This window comes from Mus musculus, chromosome 18 (assembly GCF_000001635.26).
Source record: "Mus musculus strain C57BL/6J chromosome 18, GRCm38.p6 C57BL/6J".
NCBI lineage: Eukaryota > Metazoa > Chordata > Mammalia > Rodentia > Muridae > Mus > Mus musculus.
Genome location: NC_000084.6, coordinates 60897302 through 60911534, shown reverse-complemented (window position 1 = coordinate 60911534; position 14233 = coordinate 60897302). Strand labels below are relative to the sequence as shown.

General features: G+C 46.9%; 1 annotated feature.

Moving 5' to 3' along the window:
* Positions 4314-6986: an enhancer, noted in NCBI's record as "VISTA enhancer mm879". NCBI's record gives its function as "enhancer in: dorsal root ganglion[7/13] | limb[5/13] | branchial arch[7/13] | trigeminal V (ganglion, cranial)[9/13] | cranial nerve[7/13]" and the evidence as "EXISTENCE:transgenic organism evidence [ECO:0001131][PMID:17130149]".

Sequence of the window (14233 nt, the reverse complement as noted above, 5' to 3'; positions counted from 1 at the left end):
GTCTTAGTATATGAATGCCAGCCCTAGAAAAGTCCAGTTCATTTTCCGAGCCAACTGGGTCATTTCTAGAGATGGAGAGACCAAGGTCCTGGGATGACCAGGAACTAGCTCTGCTAAATCACAGAGCCAATGGACTGCTGGAACGGCAGCTTCCTCCTGACTCTGCCAGCTTCTCTTCCTTCCACATCTTACCTTCCTCACACCACTTCTTAGCTGGTTATAAGGTGCTAAGAGTGCATGGCTGGTCTAGATGGCAAAAGTGTTGTATACATCTTATATCCACAGGATCCCTCCAGGGTTAAGAAGAGCTTAACACTGTCTGTTCTCAACCCTGTTGCTTGAATGAATGCAATGGATGAGTAAGTTAATGGGCTCCTGCAACCACCTGGGCCAACTCCCCTCCAAGAAGATAAACAGGGACATTCAAGTCAAACGTTATGGTGATACAGGGGCGGCTCTTCCCATTGTTAAGTGTTTCTAACTAATTTAAGCACTGTGTGGGCCACAGCAAACCTAGCCGAGGACTAGATCTAGCCACCAAGTGCCCATGGGCAACTTTGACCAGTAAGTGCGAGGGACCCATGAAGCCACTGAACTGGACGACTCCACGGATGTAAAGAAGGGTTTATTGTAAATATAAAACTGCTGAGTGGTTCTCTCACAGGTGGTAGAAAAAGAATAGCCAGAGGCATTTGGGGGGAGCCCAAAGCCGTCAAGGCTACCTGGGGTTCGAGGCGGAGAGGTACACTGGTGACTGCCAGGGCTATCAGTGTGGCCGAGAGAAGCCATACTTGTTATAAAGGGAACCTGCTGGGTCAGAAGAGAAACCTGTAGCATGGAGCAGCCCAGGAGTTAGCATAGTGGAAGAATAGCAAGAAAAGCCAGGAAGGGGGCTTGTGGCCCAGAACAGCCAGTGGCCTTGATGGGCACCACAGGTATATGTTAACAGGAGCCTGGCGGTTAGTGTGGGCTTCGATGTCATGTAGTATATGCCAATAGAGAACCCAATACCTCATTCTTCACTGCCCCAGGAGGCGGAAGTGGTTTTTCCTGTCAGATGGAAACCCATTTCACAGGTTTCTGAGGAATGCTGTAAGTGGGGTTTTCTCTCTGTCAGTCAACCTTCTATTTTCCCTGTCAGCATCCAGCCTGAAGTGACCACAGGCTGTCTTTTTGGACATAAGCAGTGGTACTGACCTTTGCGCAGTTGAGGGTTTGGAGGGGCGGGAACTGATGTGGCTCTGCATAAGTTCCAATCTTTTTATTAATCTGTATTTATTTGCTTAGTTAGTTAGTTTTCTATGTGTGTATATGGGTGGGGTTGAGACTGCCGGGACCTGTGTGTGGAGATCAGAAGACAGCTTGAGGGAGTGAAACCCAGGCCTGTAAGCTTTGGCTTTACCTGCCGAGCCACCTTGCTCTTAGAACTTCGATGTTTAGCGTGGACACTGCTAGCCAACAAAAGGGATTAGCGATGCCAAACTTCCCTTTGTTGTGAGACCACTGTGCGAGGGATCCATAGTCTTAAAGGCCAGTGTCTTAGAAACAAAAACTCCCAGGTATGTCTTCCCTCCTAGCACCTTTCTCCTGCCAAGATCCCTCCTCTCCTACTGAAAACCACTGTGTGTGGAAGGAAATCAGAATAGCAGCACAGTCCGAATCTGCATTTGGAAATGAGGGCTGCGTGGGGCCAGTGCTCCCGTTTGCTCCAAGCCCCATATTTAGGGTGACCAGACTTATCAAAAGGGAAAGCAGCCTGTTGTTCTGGCAAAAGATGCTGAGGACAGACAGGAAAAGCACAGCCTCCCCAGGGAGCCGTTGCTAAAACGGTGCTTCCGGAGGCTACAGCAAGGTTGTCCTGGGTGACAAGGTGAGTCACTAGAGGTCACAAGGATGAGGGCTTTTCAGTCTCTTAAGTTTGTCCCAGACTATTGCCCAATGTGACCTTCCCCTTATTCATACACCAAGAGAGATGGCAAGGTGAACAGGCTGCAATTTTAGTCTGGCCCCTCCCCCAGAGGCCTAAAAGGATAGGGGTCCCAGGCTGCACAACCCCACGGGGGCTGTCGTACACAGACAGTATTTTGAGGACAAGGCTCTGACGTCAGACTGTCTGAGTTCAAATCCTGCTACTTATTTGGGGGTCTGGCCTTGGCAAGTTGTGTTATTGTTCTCCCAGTCAATTTCTCCATCTGTGAAATGAGATAATCACACAAACGAGAGACACTATCACGCTCTGTGACGTGTCCTGCTCAGAGTCAGCACTCAGCAGCTGCAGATGGCCCATTGTTCTGCTCCCTGCTTTTGAGAACTGAGTCTTGTGGGTTAGAGTCACTAGGAGGCAGATTCCAGGCCAGTTGAAGGGATTTCTTTTATAAACACTCTGACAGCTTCCTTAACAAAAGGACAGTCAACAGTGGATGAATGTCCTGGGAAGAGAAGCAGGAGACGCACTCCTGGAGCCCAGCCCTTCTTTCCCAACACTTGAATGCAGTCTTTTGGTAACCCCCAAACCTAGAGTAGAAACCTAGCGTACCTCAGAAGTCATTGTCCCCACCAATGCTCTAGGGAAATAAACGCAGACCCAGGACTCCATCTTAAATACCATTATAGCTGCCGGGCTGGAACATTTGGAGCAGACATTTCCAAAGGCTCCGAAACCACAGGGTGGAAATAAACAGTGTAATGTGGATCCAGGTCATGTGGCTTACACATTGAGCCAGTTATCTTCTTGTGCTTGTGTGTCTTTCCCAGGGTACTTGCCCTCTTTCCTGGGACAAAGTTCATCAGCACTCCCCACCTCACCCCCACTCCCAACACACACACACACACACACGCACACGCACACGCACACGCACACACACACACACACACACATACACACACACACACACATACACACACACACACACACACACATACACACACAAATACAGACACACACACATACACACACACACATACACACACACACAAATACACACACACACACATACACACACACACACACACACACCCAGAATACCTACCAAGGTATCTCAAGCTCAGGGCCACTCTCTGGCCAAATCAATCCAGACGTGGAGCATCCCGCTGCCTTCAGACCTAGCTGCTTCCTAGATGATGCTCTCACGGATGCCCCCATCTCACTATCTGCTTCCCATTCGCATACGTGTGTTCCTATCCCTTACCCCCCACAAGACATCCACATCAAAACACTGCAAGAAACTTAACATCTTCCCACGACATGCAGATCAGACATGGCAGGGGTGTAGCTCTGTTACTTCCTAGCTGTCACAGATTTCACTTCCACCCATGAAGTTAGACTCAGGAAAAAAAAAAAAGTGAGTTCCCCATTCCCAGATCTAAGCAAGAAAGGAGTAAGATGCCCAGCTGTGTAGAGGTGAGATTCCTGAACCAAAAGAGAAGGCAATACGAGAAGACTTGGAAAGGTTTCTCCAACTTAAAAGTGGCATTATTCTAGTCATTTGTCCCAAAGACAGCTTTTTAGGGTGCAGAGATATTAAAGTGAAAAACTGGGTGAGTCTATTCTGTGACTCTGTCATTGATATATCTGTGCATGTGAGTAGATATATGTATATGTATATTTAGTCATCTTTTAACTAAATTTATCTTATTTTATATATAGCTAAATAGATCCTTCTGGTTACAGTCCTTGGCAAAGACCCTATATACTGACTATGTGTGCTGACATCTCACTGAAGGGCATTTGTCTAGGCTGGACTATATCAGAGATTTGCAAGATTTACAGCAGGCCTCTGATCGTCAGAAATATCACAGAGTTCAACCCCTTATGTAGGAAGGGGGCCTCTTTTTTTTTTTAAGATTTATTTATTTATTATGTGTAAGTACACTGTAGCTGTCTTCAGAAGAGGGAGTCAGATCTCGTTACGGATGGTTGTGAGCCACCATGTGGTTGCTGGGATTTGAACTCGGGACCTTTGGAAGAGCAGTCGGGTGCTCAGAGCAGTCGGGTGCTCTTACCCACTGAGCCATCTCACCAGCCCGGAAGGGGGCCTCTTAAGCCTTCCTTACTCTAAGCTTTCTGCCTCTCACTTTAGACACAATTCTTACAAGGAAATCATGTTATTCCCATTCCAAGAGTATCAGACACATCTCAGAGGACATATATAAAGGTAGCTGGAGGCGACTGCTCATTTTATAGTAACGTAGGCACACAGAGACGCATTAGAGAGAAATAACAAGAATAAACAAAATCAGGCGGGTGAATTCTGAGAGCCTGTGGTGCTATAGCAAAGAGCTATATCTCCAGAACAGATCCAAGGCCTTCACCTAGTCACCACCCAGAACACAGGAAGTGACGGATTAATTAAAACCTACTAGAGAGACTGTTTATAAGACAAGAAATGCCTCTGTGTGTGTGTGTGTGTGTGTGTGTGTGTGTGTGTGTGTGTGTGTGTGTGTGTTTATGTATGTGTTGTATGTGTGGTGTGTATATGTGTGTGTATGGTGTGTACGTGTATGTGTATGTGTGAGTGTGAGTGTCTCTCTGTGTGTGTCTGTGTGTGTGTGTCTCTCTGTGTCTTTGTGTGTATGTGGTGGGTATGTCTCTGTGTGTATGTGGTATATATGTGTGTGTCTATGTGTCTGTGTGTCCATGTCTTCAAAGGTCAGAGTATCCTTCCTCAGAACACTATCAGCCTTGTCTTTTTAAAACACTAGGCTGGCTGACCAGTGAGCCTCGGGGATCCTGCTGACGCTGCCTCCTAGCAAATCACCAGTATACCACCCTGTCCACATTTTTAATACGGATTCTGAGGATTCAATTCAGACCTTCATATGTACGTGGCAAGGACTTTACCAACCAAGATACCTCCTCAGCCCCTTTCTGTTTTTTTAATGTTTTTATCCGGAATGGTTGATCTAAAGTAAAGAGTGCCAGCTCCTTTCAGGCCCAGGACATCCTTCCTGCCGACTTGACTTCTGGAGACAGTAAAGTCTTCCCAGAGTTCTGTGACAACCAAGGAGCCACACCACTGTGGCACTGGAGGTTCGTTGTGTGTGCCCGTCTCAGCAGCAGATCATGTCACTACCTTCTGCCTGTTCTTTGTAGCATCCACACAGGTACCTCAATTTCATAGGTATACATATCTCGGTCCGCACAGTCCTCCATTGCTGGAAACAAAGCATGTGGTCCTGAGTATAAGGGTACCGCACCCCACTTCTGGTGCCCCCTGACAGCCCAACCATGACCTCCTAACCAGCTAGTCCTTTTGGAGAAAGTCCCTCCAAAGAGAGTTTCCAGGTTTCCTCAGTCACCTGTTTTAGTGACAGCTGTTCTTACCAGTCTACCTACACTCTCTGGGGGGACAGTGAGAATTACAATAGTTAATGATCATTAGAAAGTGGCTTAACAATGTCATGCTGGCTGTGCCACTGAGAGAGTGGTGGAGCACCAGGAGAGCACTCTTAAGAAGTCCTGAAGAGACAGGCCTGTTCATAGGTCACTGTCCCCGGAAGGCAGGCCCACAGGGCATCTTGGAGGCCTGTTACTTATTAAATATTACTTGGACAATGTGGTTCATGGAAAAAAGGGGGTTTCCCTACTTTACATGGGGGTACCCATTAGCTTGATCTTTGCATCCTTCTCTCTGAGTCCTGGTCTCAGTGCATAGGGACCCTGTGTGGGACATCTACCTAAGCCAGGAGCAACAGAGCCACAGTGACTTAGCCCCTGTCTTTAACCCTTCATGGAGTCCCAGCCCCAGGCATTTCAATGGCTCCTTTCTCTGGCATTCAATGAAACCTTCTTCAGAGCCAGTTATTGAAAGCAAGAGCCAGCTGCACAATGGAGGCCCTGTGCTCACAGCCGCTGCCCAATCTGTTTTCCCAACCTGACTGTGGCCTCACCTCTCCACACACTCCCCACCCTCTACCCACCGACCCCAACCCCACCCAGAAGCCAGCTCAAAGGGAGGCCACATGAAAAGACTTGTTCTCTTGGCTCTTAGAAGTTCCCGCCAGGGCCTCTGCCAGTTTCCGAAGGAAAGCCTAAGGGGACAGAGGCCTGCTTCCAGCCCATCCATCCGGGGCTCTGCTGCCCACTTTGATGTCTGGAAGCCACCATCCCCTATGGTCAGCCAAGTTTTTCTTCTATTTGTTTCCCCACCCAACCCCTTCTCTCGCTCTCAAAGAAAAAGGTAAAATCCCAGAAAAACAGAGGGAGATTATCAAGACAAATGGAAGTCTCCCCCAAAAGAGAGGTTGACAGGCTGTCCTCTAGTCCCCCAGTCCCCAAGGGAACTCTAGCTAGCACCTTGATATAAAGTAAGGGCTTCATGGTTTCAGAAAAGTAAAGAAGAATGTCAGTCAGGGAAGATGGTTCACTCTATAAAACACGAGGACCTGAGTTTACTAGACAATAACCCGCTTAAAAGAGAGAAAAAAATTAAATAGTTTTTAAAAATGAAAACTGGTGTTACGGCACACCCATGTGATCATGATGCTAGCAAGACAGAGACAGGAGGAACTCGGTCTCACCGGCCAGCCAGTGTGGCTGAACTGGCAAGCAGCTCCAGGTTCAGTGAGAGACCTTGCGTCGAAAAGTCAGGTAGAAAGTAGGTGATCCAAATGTCTAATGCTGACCTCTGACCTCCATATGCACAGACCCACACATCACAGAATGTCCTCGTTAACTGTCTAAAGCCAGCTTGCCCATATTCTAATCCCACTCTTCTACTTGGGGGCTGTGTACATTTTACCGAAGTTAAACACTCCTGTGCCGGAAGTTTCCTAATTTATAAAGTAAAAACAAACAAAACCTATTAACTAAGGTTGCGGTGTGGTGACTACGGGCAAGGTTTGTGCCGCTCTTAGCACAGTGCCTAGCGTAGGAGAGGCTCTCCCACAATTCCACTGCTGTGATGATGACATCACTGGACTCAGATTATACTGTAAGTACACTTAGATTCCATTTCTATAAGGACAAAAATCTGCATTGCCAAGCTCCCCTTGTTTTCCTCCTCTGACGTTTTCGATGGGCCCAGCTGCCTATAAGGTAATGCTCACAGCTGCCATTCAGTATAAGCTGTATCCCTTCTTCCTGGGCACGTGGGAGGCAAGGATTCAGACACCATGTCTGTTTATGTTACCAACCTTTCTTTCTCTCTTTATTTCTTTTTTAAGACTTATTTATTTTATTTATGTGACTACACTGTAGCTGTACTCCGGACACACCAGACATACCAGACACACCAGAAGAGAGCATTGGATCCCATTACAGATGGTTGTGAGCCATCATGTGGCTGCTGGGAATTGAACTCAGGACCTCTGGAAGAGCAGTGAGTGTTTTTAACCACCGAGCCATCTCCTTAGCCCTCTCTACCTTTCTTAAGACAGACCATTAGCACAAACTATTAGGAGGCCTTGCAAGAGGCAGGAACCCTTCACACCAAGCTAACATCCAGAAGCAATAATACCAGCTGGGGAGATAGCTCGGTCAACAGAGCCATTGTTTTGCAAGCACTGGGCCCTGAGCTCAATCTCCAAAACCTATGTTTAAAAGAAACACACACACACACACACACACACACACACACACACACACACACACAAAACAAGCACATAGTAGTAGTGCCTGCTTGGACTATTAACACTGGAGAAGCAGAAACATGTGGATTCCTGGGGTTTATCAGACAGCCAGTCTACTTAGTAAGTTCCAAGCCAGTGAGAGAGCCTGTCAAAAATACATATATACACACATGCACACACACACACACAAAGGATGGTGCCTAAGAACAAGACTGGAGGCTGTCCTCTGACCTCACAGGTACACTCACATACACTCACAGGTACCTCACTCACAAGTACACACACATACACTTGCAAGCATACCAACACAGACGTCAAGTGTTCACACATGCACACGAGTGCACACACACATGCACTCACCCACCCACACAGAAGCAGTAGTACTTTAAAAGCTCACATTTACTGAATACCTGCTCGCTAGGTTATCAGCTGTCTCACTTCATCCTCACACAGCCCTGCGAACTGGGTAAACTTTTTATCACCTGTGTCCCACCGAGGAACAAACCAGGAGACACGGAAAAAGCAGGCAGTTGGCCCAAGCTCACACAGCTAGAGAGTGTCAGAGCTAGGATTTGAACCTAGGCCTCACTTGATCCTAACGCCTGGGTAAGGAGACAGTTTCCTGAGTCCAGCTCCTCAGGAAGAAACTCCCCCTTGCTGGCAGGGTCAGAACTGTCCCCAGGCCTAGAACAGGCCTTTCTTGTGTCTGTCTGTTAACCAGTGAAGGATGTAAAGAGGGAAGATGCAGTTATCCCGTTATCTAACTAAGGCACACAAGTCATAAATGTGCTGCCTGCCTTGACTTAAGACTATGTGCAGGGGCTGGCGAGATGGCTCAGTGGGTAAGAGTACTAACTGCTCTTCTGAAGGTCTTGAGTTCAAGTCCCAGCAACCACATGGTGGCTCACAACCACCCATAATGAGATCTGATGCCCTCTTCTGGTGAGTCTGAAGTCAACTACAGTGTACTTATGTATAATAATAAATAAATCTTTGGGCCGGAGCAAGCAGGGACTGAGTGAGTGGGGTTGATCAGAGTGAGCAGAGGTCCTAAAATTCAATTTCCAACAACCACATGAAGGCTCACAACCATCTGTACAGCTACATTGTACTCACATACACAAAATAAATAAATAAATAAATCTAAAAAAAAAAAAAAAAAAAAAGACTATGAGCAGCCTCTCTTGTTCCCTTATTAGTCTAAAATTCCAGGCCAGCATCTAAGAGGGGACCTGACTGCAAAAGCTGACTTAGGACCTTGAAACCACGGGACCAGAATAAGGTCACCAATGTGTATTTTGTTTTGTTTTGTTTTGATTTTTTGAGACAGAGTTTCTCTGTGTAGCCCTGGCTGTCCTGGAACTCACTCTGTAGACCAGGCTGGCCTCAAACTCAGAAATTCACCTGCCTCTGCCTTCCAAGTGCTGGAATTAAAGGCGTGCGCCACCACGCCCAGCCCAATCACCAATGTCAACTTCCTTGCTTAACTCCTTGTGTCAAAATACGATTGGTCAATGCAACAGCTGGTTTGTATTCCCATTCCTGAGCACTCAGAAAATAAAGCTTCATGTTTAAGCTTTGTCTCTGAAATGAGTTTTCTCAGCTTCCACCCTGAACCCAACACCTGCTCTACTAGATTTCTCACAGTACCTTCCAGGTGCCAGGCAAGGAGGTTTCACTTACAGTGTCCCCTCTTCATGTGGACATCAGAGGTCCTGGGAGGTCTGAGTGGCCCTGGGACTGACAGATGCTGACCCAGGAGTCTGGGCTGCAAATGGACATACACTGTGAGCACGTCCTGACCTGAAAGCCCCTCTTGAGCCTATGTCCTTCCCGTTCCCTCCCAGAGTTACCACAACCTGCTCTGGTTCCTTCAGGATGTCATTAAGCCCTCAGGAGGCAGAGGTTTCCCAGACTCAGGCGTCAGACCTTCCTCCCTGTTAAAGACTCACACACCCAGGGCACCAGTCCTGCTGAGTTATTCTTCTCAGGGAACCAAGCCTGCTGGCCTCCTGGCCTGGCTAAAGGCTAGGAACCAGGGATGCTCACTAATGACAGGGATGAAGCATGCTTCTGTTGCCATGGTAACTGCTGCTCTCTACTTAGGCAATCACTTTTGAAGTTCCTTCTGGTGTGAAAGTTGTTTTGCATAGAAATACTGAAGCTTTCCCCAAGAGCTCTTTAGATCAGTCTAGGTCTTTCCCAAGTTGGTTCCCTCCTTAGACACACACACACACACACACACACACACACACACACACACACAGTTTGAAGCCCTTTAAACTTTAAAGTTCAGTTCAAATGCCTCCTCTTCCAAGACTGCCTCCTAGACCATGCTGGCCTTCCCTCTGCACACACCCCCTGGGGCCTGTTTATGGTTCTGCAGATCAGAGCTAGCCTGTTTCACAGTTAGTTATGTGTCTCCTTCGGAGCCCCTAGTGAGCCCATAGTAGGTGCTAAACAAACATTTGTTTGAATTTATTTGAATTTCCCTTTCAGGGTTTTTAAAAAAATTACTATTATTAACAGCACAGGCCGTTACTAATAATCCCTTCTGCCTGTAAAATTATTTACAGTTTATATATATAGCTTCATGCTTGAGGGCTCTGCTTTCAACGCCAGCTCCACCCTTCCTGGCCCGGTGACAGTGTTCAAGCCTTGTAAGCTCCCCACCCCCCAACCCCCGGGACTGCTTTTCTATCAGCAGGATGGACGACTGTAAAACAAAAACAAAGATGTAAAAGTTTTACTTCTTCACACAGGGCCTGCCTGGCAGTGCCTCCGCGTGAGCTAATCCTATGATTCTTGATCTCCCTAGCTCCTCACAGTTGCTCTTAGGAGGGAGATTAAACGTGTTGTTCAGGGCAGACTGAACTTTGATAGTGTCGCCAAGCTCTTCATGTTATACACAGGGAGACCTGGACTCTCGGAGGCTCTGCCCAGACCTCAAACTTTTGTATGCTAGACCTGCGTGCCATCTGTCACAGCCACTTCTTTCGTCCTGGTGTCAGAATATAGAGTTTCCTTGATTACACTGTTGCCCCCTCCACTGGTGGGCCAACTCTAGGAGCATGCTCGAACCAACAGAGTTTCGTTATCTCTATCTCCAGTGTCTAATTCAAAGCTTTGGGGAAAGACCCGAAATTTGCCCAAAGGGACTCAATTCGGGGAGGGGGTATTTGAAATCATTTAAGGTAACTAATTAACCTACTGATATTTGCAGTGCGGGGAACTGAACTTACGGCCCAAGACGCATGTTTTGCTAGTTTCACCCCAGCCCTTCCTATTTTGAGAGAGGGCAGGCCTTAAAGTTCCCATCCTCCTGCTTCAACCTCCTGACTACCTACCAGAAGTTAAGGTACACCCACCATGAAACTCACATAACTTAAGCCTCCAGAACCCCTCCCCAAGCTGACCCCTCTCTAAGCCCCAGAGGTGTCCCAGCAGTGTGTTTCCATGGCCGCTGGCTTCCCAGTCAGCTCCGCTGTAGCTTTAGTTCTCATCAGTGCAGGACTGACTGCAGCCCGATATGGACAGTGCCTCTCTCCGCCCAACCTCCTTACTGTCATTTTTCCTGAAGTCTGGCAGTCTCAGAATAGCTGTGGCATTTGAGAGCTCTGACTCAGGGTGGAGTGGGGGAGAGGGCACTGAATATTTGTATTTGGTGGACTTCTAAATCCCATCTTTTGATAGCTAATCTTGGTTGGCAAGTTGACTACATGTGGAATTAACCAAGACCCAAGTGGGAAGGATTTTTCTTGATTGGATTATTGGAAGTGGGAAGTCCCTCACTAACTCTGGATCTTTTGAGGTTCAAAGAACCTAACCCTGGGCCATAGCTTCAGGAAGATGGAAGAAGGAAGCTTTGTTTTGGTTTTTGGTTTTTGGTTTTTGGTTTTTTTGAGGCAGGGTTTCTCTGTATAGCCCTGGCTGTCCTGGAACTCACTTTGTAGGCCAGGCTGGCCTTGAACTCAGAAATCCGCCTGCCTTTGCTTCCTGAGTGCTGGGATTAAAGGTGTGCGCCACCACGCCCAGCAAGAAGGAAGCTTTTGCTTTTTGCCCGTTTGCTCTCTTGCCCTCGCTCCTGCTGTCACGTTCATCTGCTCTGCCATGTCGCTGAGCTACCCCTTTGCTGGAAGACTGGCAGCTCTCTAGGTCCTCCCTGAGACCCCAGCATCAGACTGGGACAGCTAAGACATCCAGTCTCGTAGCCTGAACAACTACCAGATCCTTGGCCTTTCTGCCAGGAGATAGCCATGGTTGAATAATCCCATATCTAATAAACTCTATTTCTTTAGAAGACCTTGACAAATACACCCACATATGCTTGGTTCTTTTCAGAACTCCTTAAGTTTGGTTTTGTTTTTTTCTTATTTTAACTTTATTTTTATTCCATGTACATTGATGTTTTACCTGCCTGTATGTTGAATCCCCTGAAACTGGAGTTAGAGACAGTTGTGAGCGGCCATGTGGGTGCTGGGAATTGAACATGGGTCCTCTTCAAGAGCAGCAAGTGCTCTTTTTGTTTGTTTGTTTGTTTGTTTGTTTTTTTGAGATGGAGTTTCTCTGTGTGCCCTGGCTGTTCTGGAGCTCACTCTCCAGGCCAGGCTGGCCTCGAACTCACAGAGAGAAATCTGCTCGCCTCTGCCTCCCAAGTACTGTAGCATGTGCTCTTAACAACTGAGCCAGCTCTCCAGTTCTCTCATGGTTCTTGATGCCCAATAAGATGACTTACACTGAATAGCAACACAAAGGTGATGCCAGCATACCTTCTCATACCTAGCAGTAGAAATAATGCTACAGGGAGCTCACCAGAGACAACCACACAGACATAGCTTCTAGCCAATTGAAAGTTTTCATTCCAGACAGCTGCTCCACCTGCCTCCCCAACCACTTGGGTGTGACCCCAACCTACTGAAATAAAGACTTTTAACTAGCTATGCACAGTTTATGAATATTCATCACTGGTGAGCTCCCCATAACATCTGGGTCTTAGTGGGACCTCCAAATGTTACGGGTAGCCCAGCGGAAATAGCCACGCAGGCACAATGTATAGCCAACTGAAAGTTTTTATTCCACCTGGTCCCCAAATGTTCAGAGACCTAGATGTAGTCTCCAGTGTCCAGAATATAAGGATTTTAAAGGCAGACATCTCAGCAGCTGCAGTTGGAGGTTCACAGAACAAGCAGCTTGCAGCAAACAATTTTAACAGAAGCTAAGATGAGCGTTTAGCTGCAGGAGGCTTCATATAAATACGCAGTTTTAACAACAGCGGAGATAAGTTAGCTAGGACTCCCTGACCTTTGCTTCCTAGAGCAGAGTTGGGTGCTTTTCCATGAGATTCTCCATCAAAGAGATCAGATTCTCGTTAAGCCTGGAAATGACTTCAGCAAGAACACAAGATGGAGGAGCCTTGGCCCCATCTTGCCCCATCACACTAATAGAAATGAAATTAGAGGAGCCAGACAGCAGGCTGTGGAAAATTCTTCCAATTATCAGACCTGTAAAATTGGGAGCAGAAGGCTCAGTGCTCAGAGATGCTTAGACAAAATGGGGACTATTTTCCCACCAGAAAGAGGCTCTCTAACATAATGTATACAGTTAGTTATAAATGTGCTGTAATAATTGTAATTGTTTTTCTTTTCTGATGGGGTTTCAAGAGTTTTCTCCCTGGAGGGGGGACTATGCAATGTCACACCCTCTCCATAAAATCCCAATGACAAATGGAAGCTTTATTCTACCAAAGCTCACCCTAGGGAACGAATGAGTTTATTAGACTGACTTCCAGAGGGTGGGTGAGGGGTTACAGTCAGGAGCAGGAGCAAATCTAAAGCAGATGCTCTGGACAGTCTGCTCCCACCATGGGTGATGGCTTCCTAATGGCTACACAGATAGAGCCTCCTTCCTCTAGTCTTCCCAAGTCTGTGTACGCTAGACTCTCCCCGAGACCCTCAAGACCATGTGCAATTCGGGCAGAACTGCAAACAACTAACTGGGAGGAGTAGCTGGCTATTTGACTAAAGATCAAATGACTCTCCCCCTCCCTTCCTTCTCTGAAAGAATGTCAGTATCAAAAGTCAACAAATGGAGCTGGATAGATGGATGACTCAGTGGTTGAGAGCACTGACTGCTCTTCCAGAGGTCCTGAGTTTAATTCCCAGCAACCACATGGTGGCTCACAACCATCTGTAATGGGATCCGATGCCCTTTTCTTTTCTTCTTTTTTTTTTTCAAAGATTTATTTATTATTACTTGTAAGTACGCTGTAGCTGTCTTCAGACACAACCTGAAGAGGGTGTTAGATCTCATTACGGATTGCTGTAAGCATGTGGTTTCTGGGATTTGAACTCAGGACCTCTGGAAGAGTAGTCAGTGCTCCTAACGACTGAGCCATCTCTCCAGTCCCCGATGCCCTCTTTTAGAGTGTCTAAAAGGCAGTGACAATGTACTTATATACATAAAATAAATAAATCTTAAAAAAAAAGTCAACAAGCCCCAGCTGTGGCAGTTGTTTTTGTTTGTTTGTTTGCTTGCTTGCTTGTTTTGTTTTGTTTTGTTTGAGATAAGATCTGTGATGCTTTGCAAGCAGACACAGATGGTCTTCGGAAATGGCTGCCATTCTGCTTTGAGGATAGCGTCATACTATAAGTATCACACTATAGGT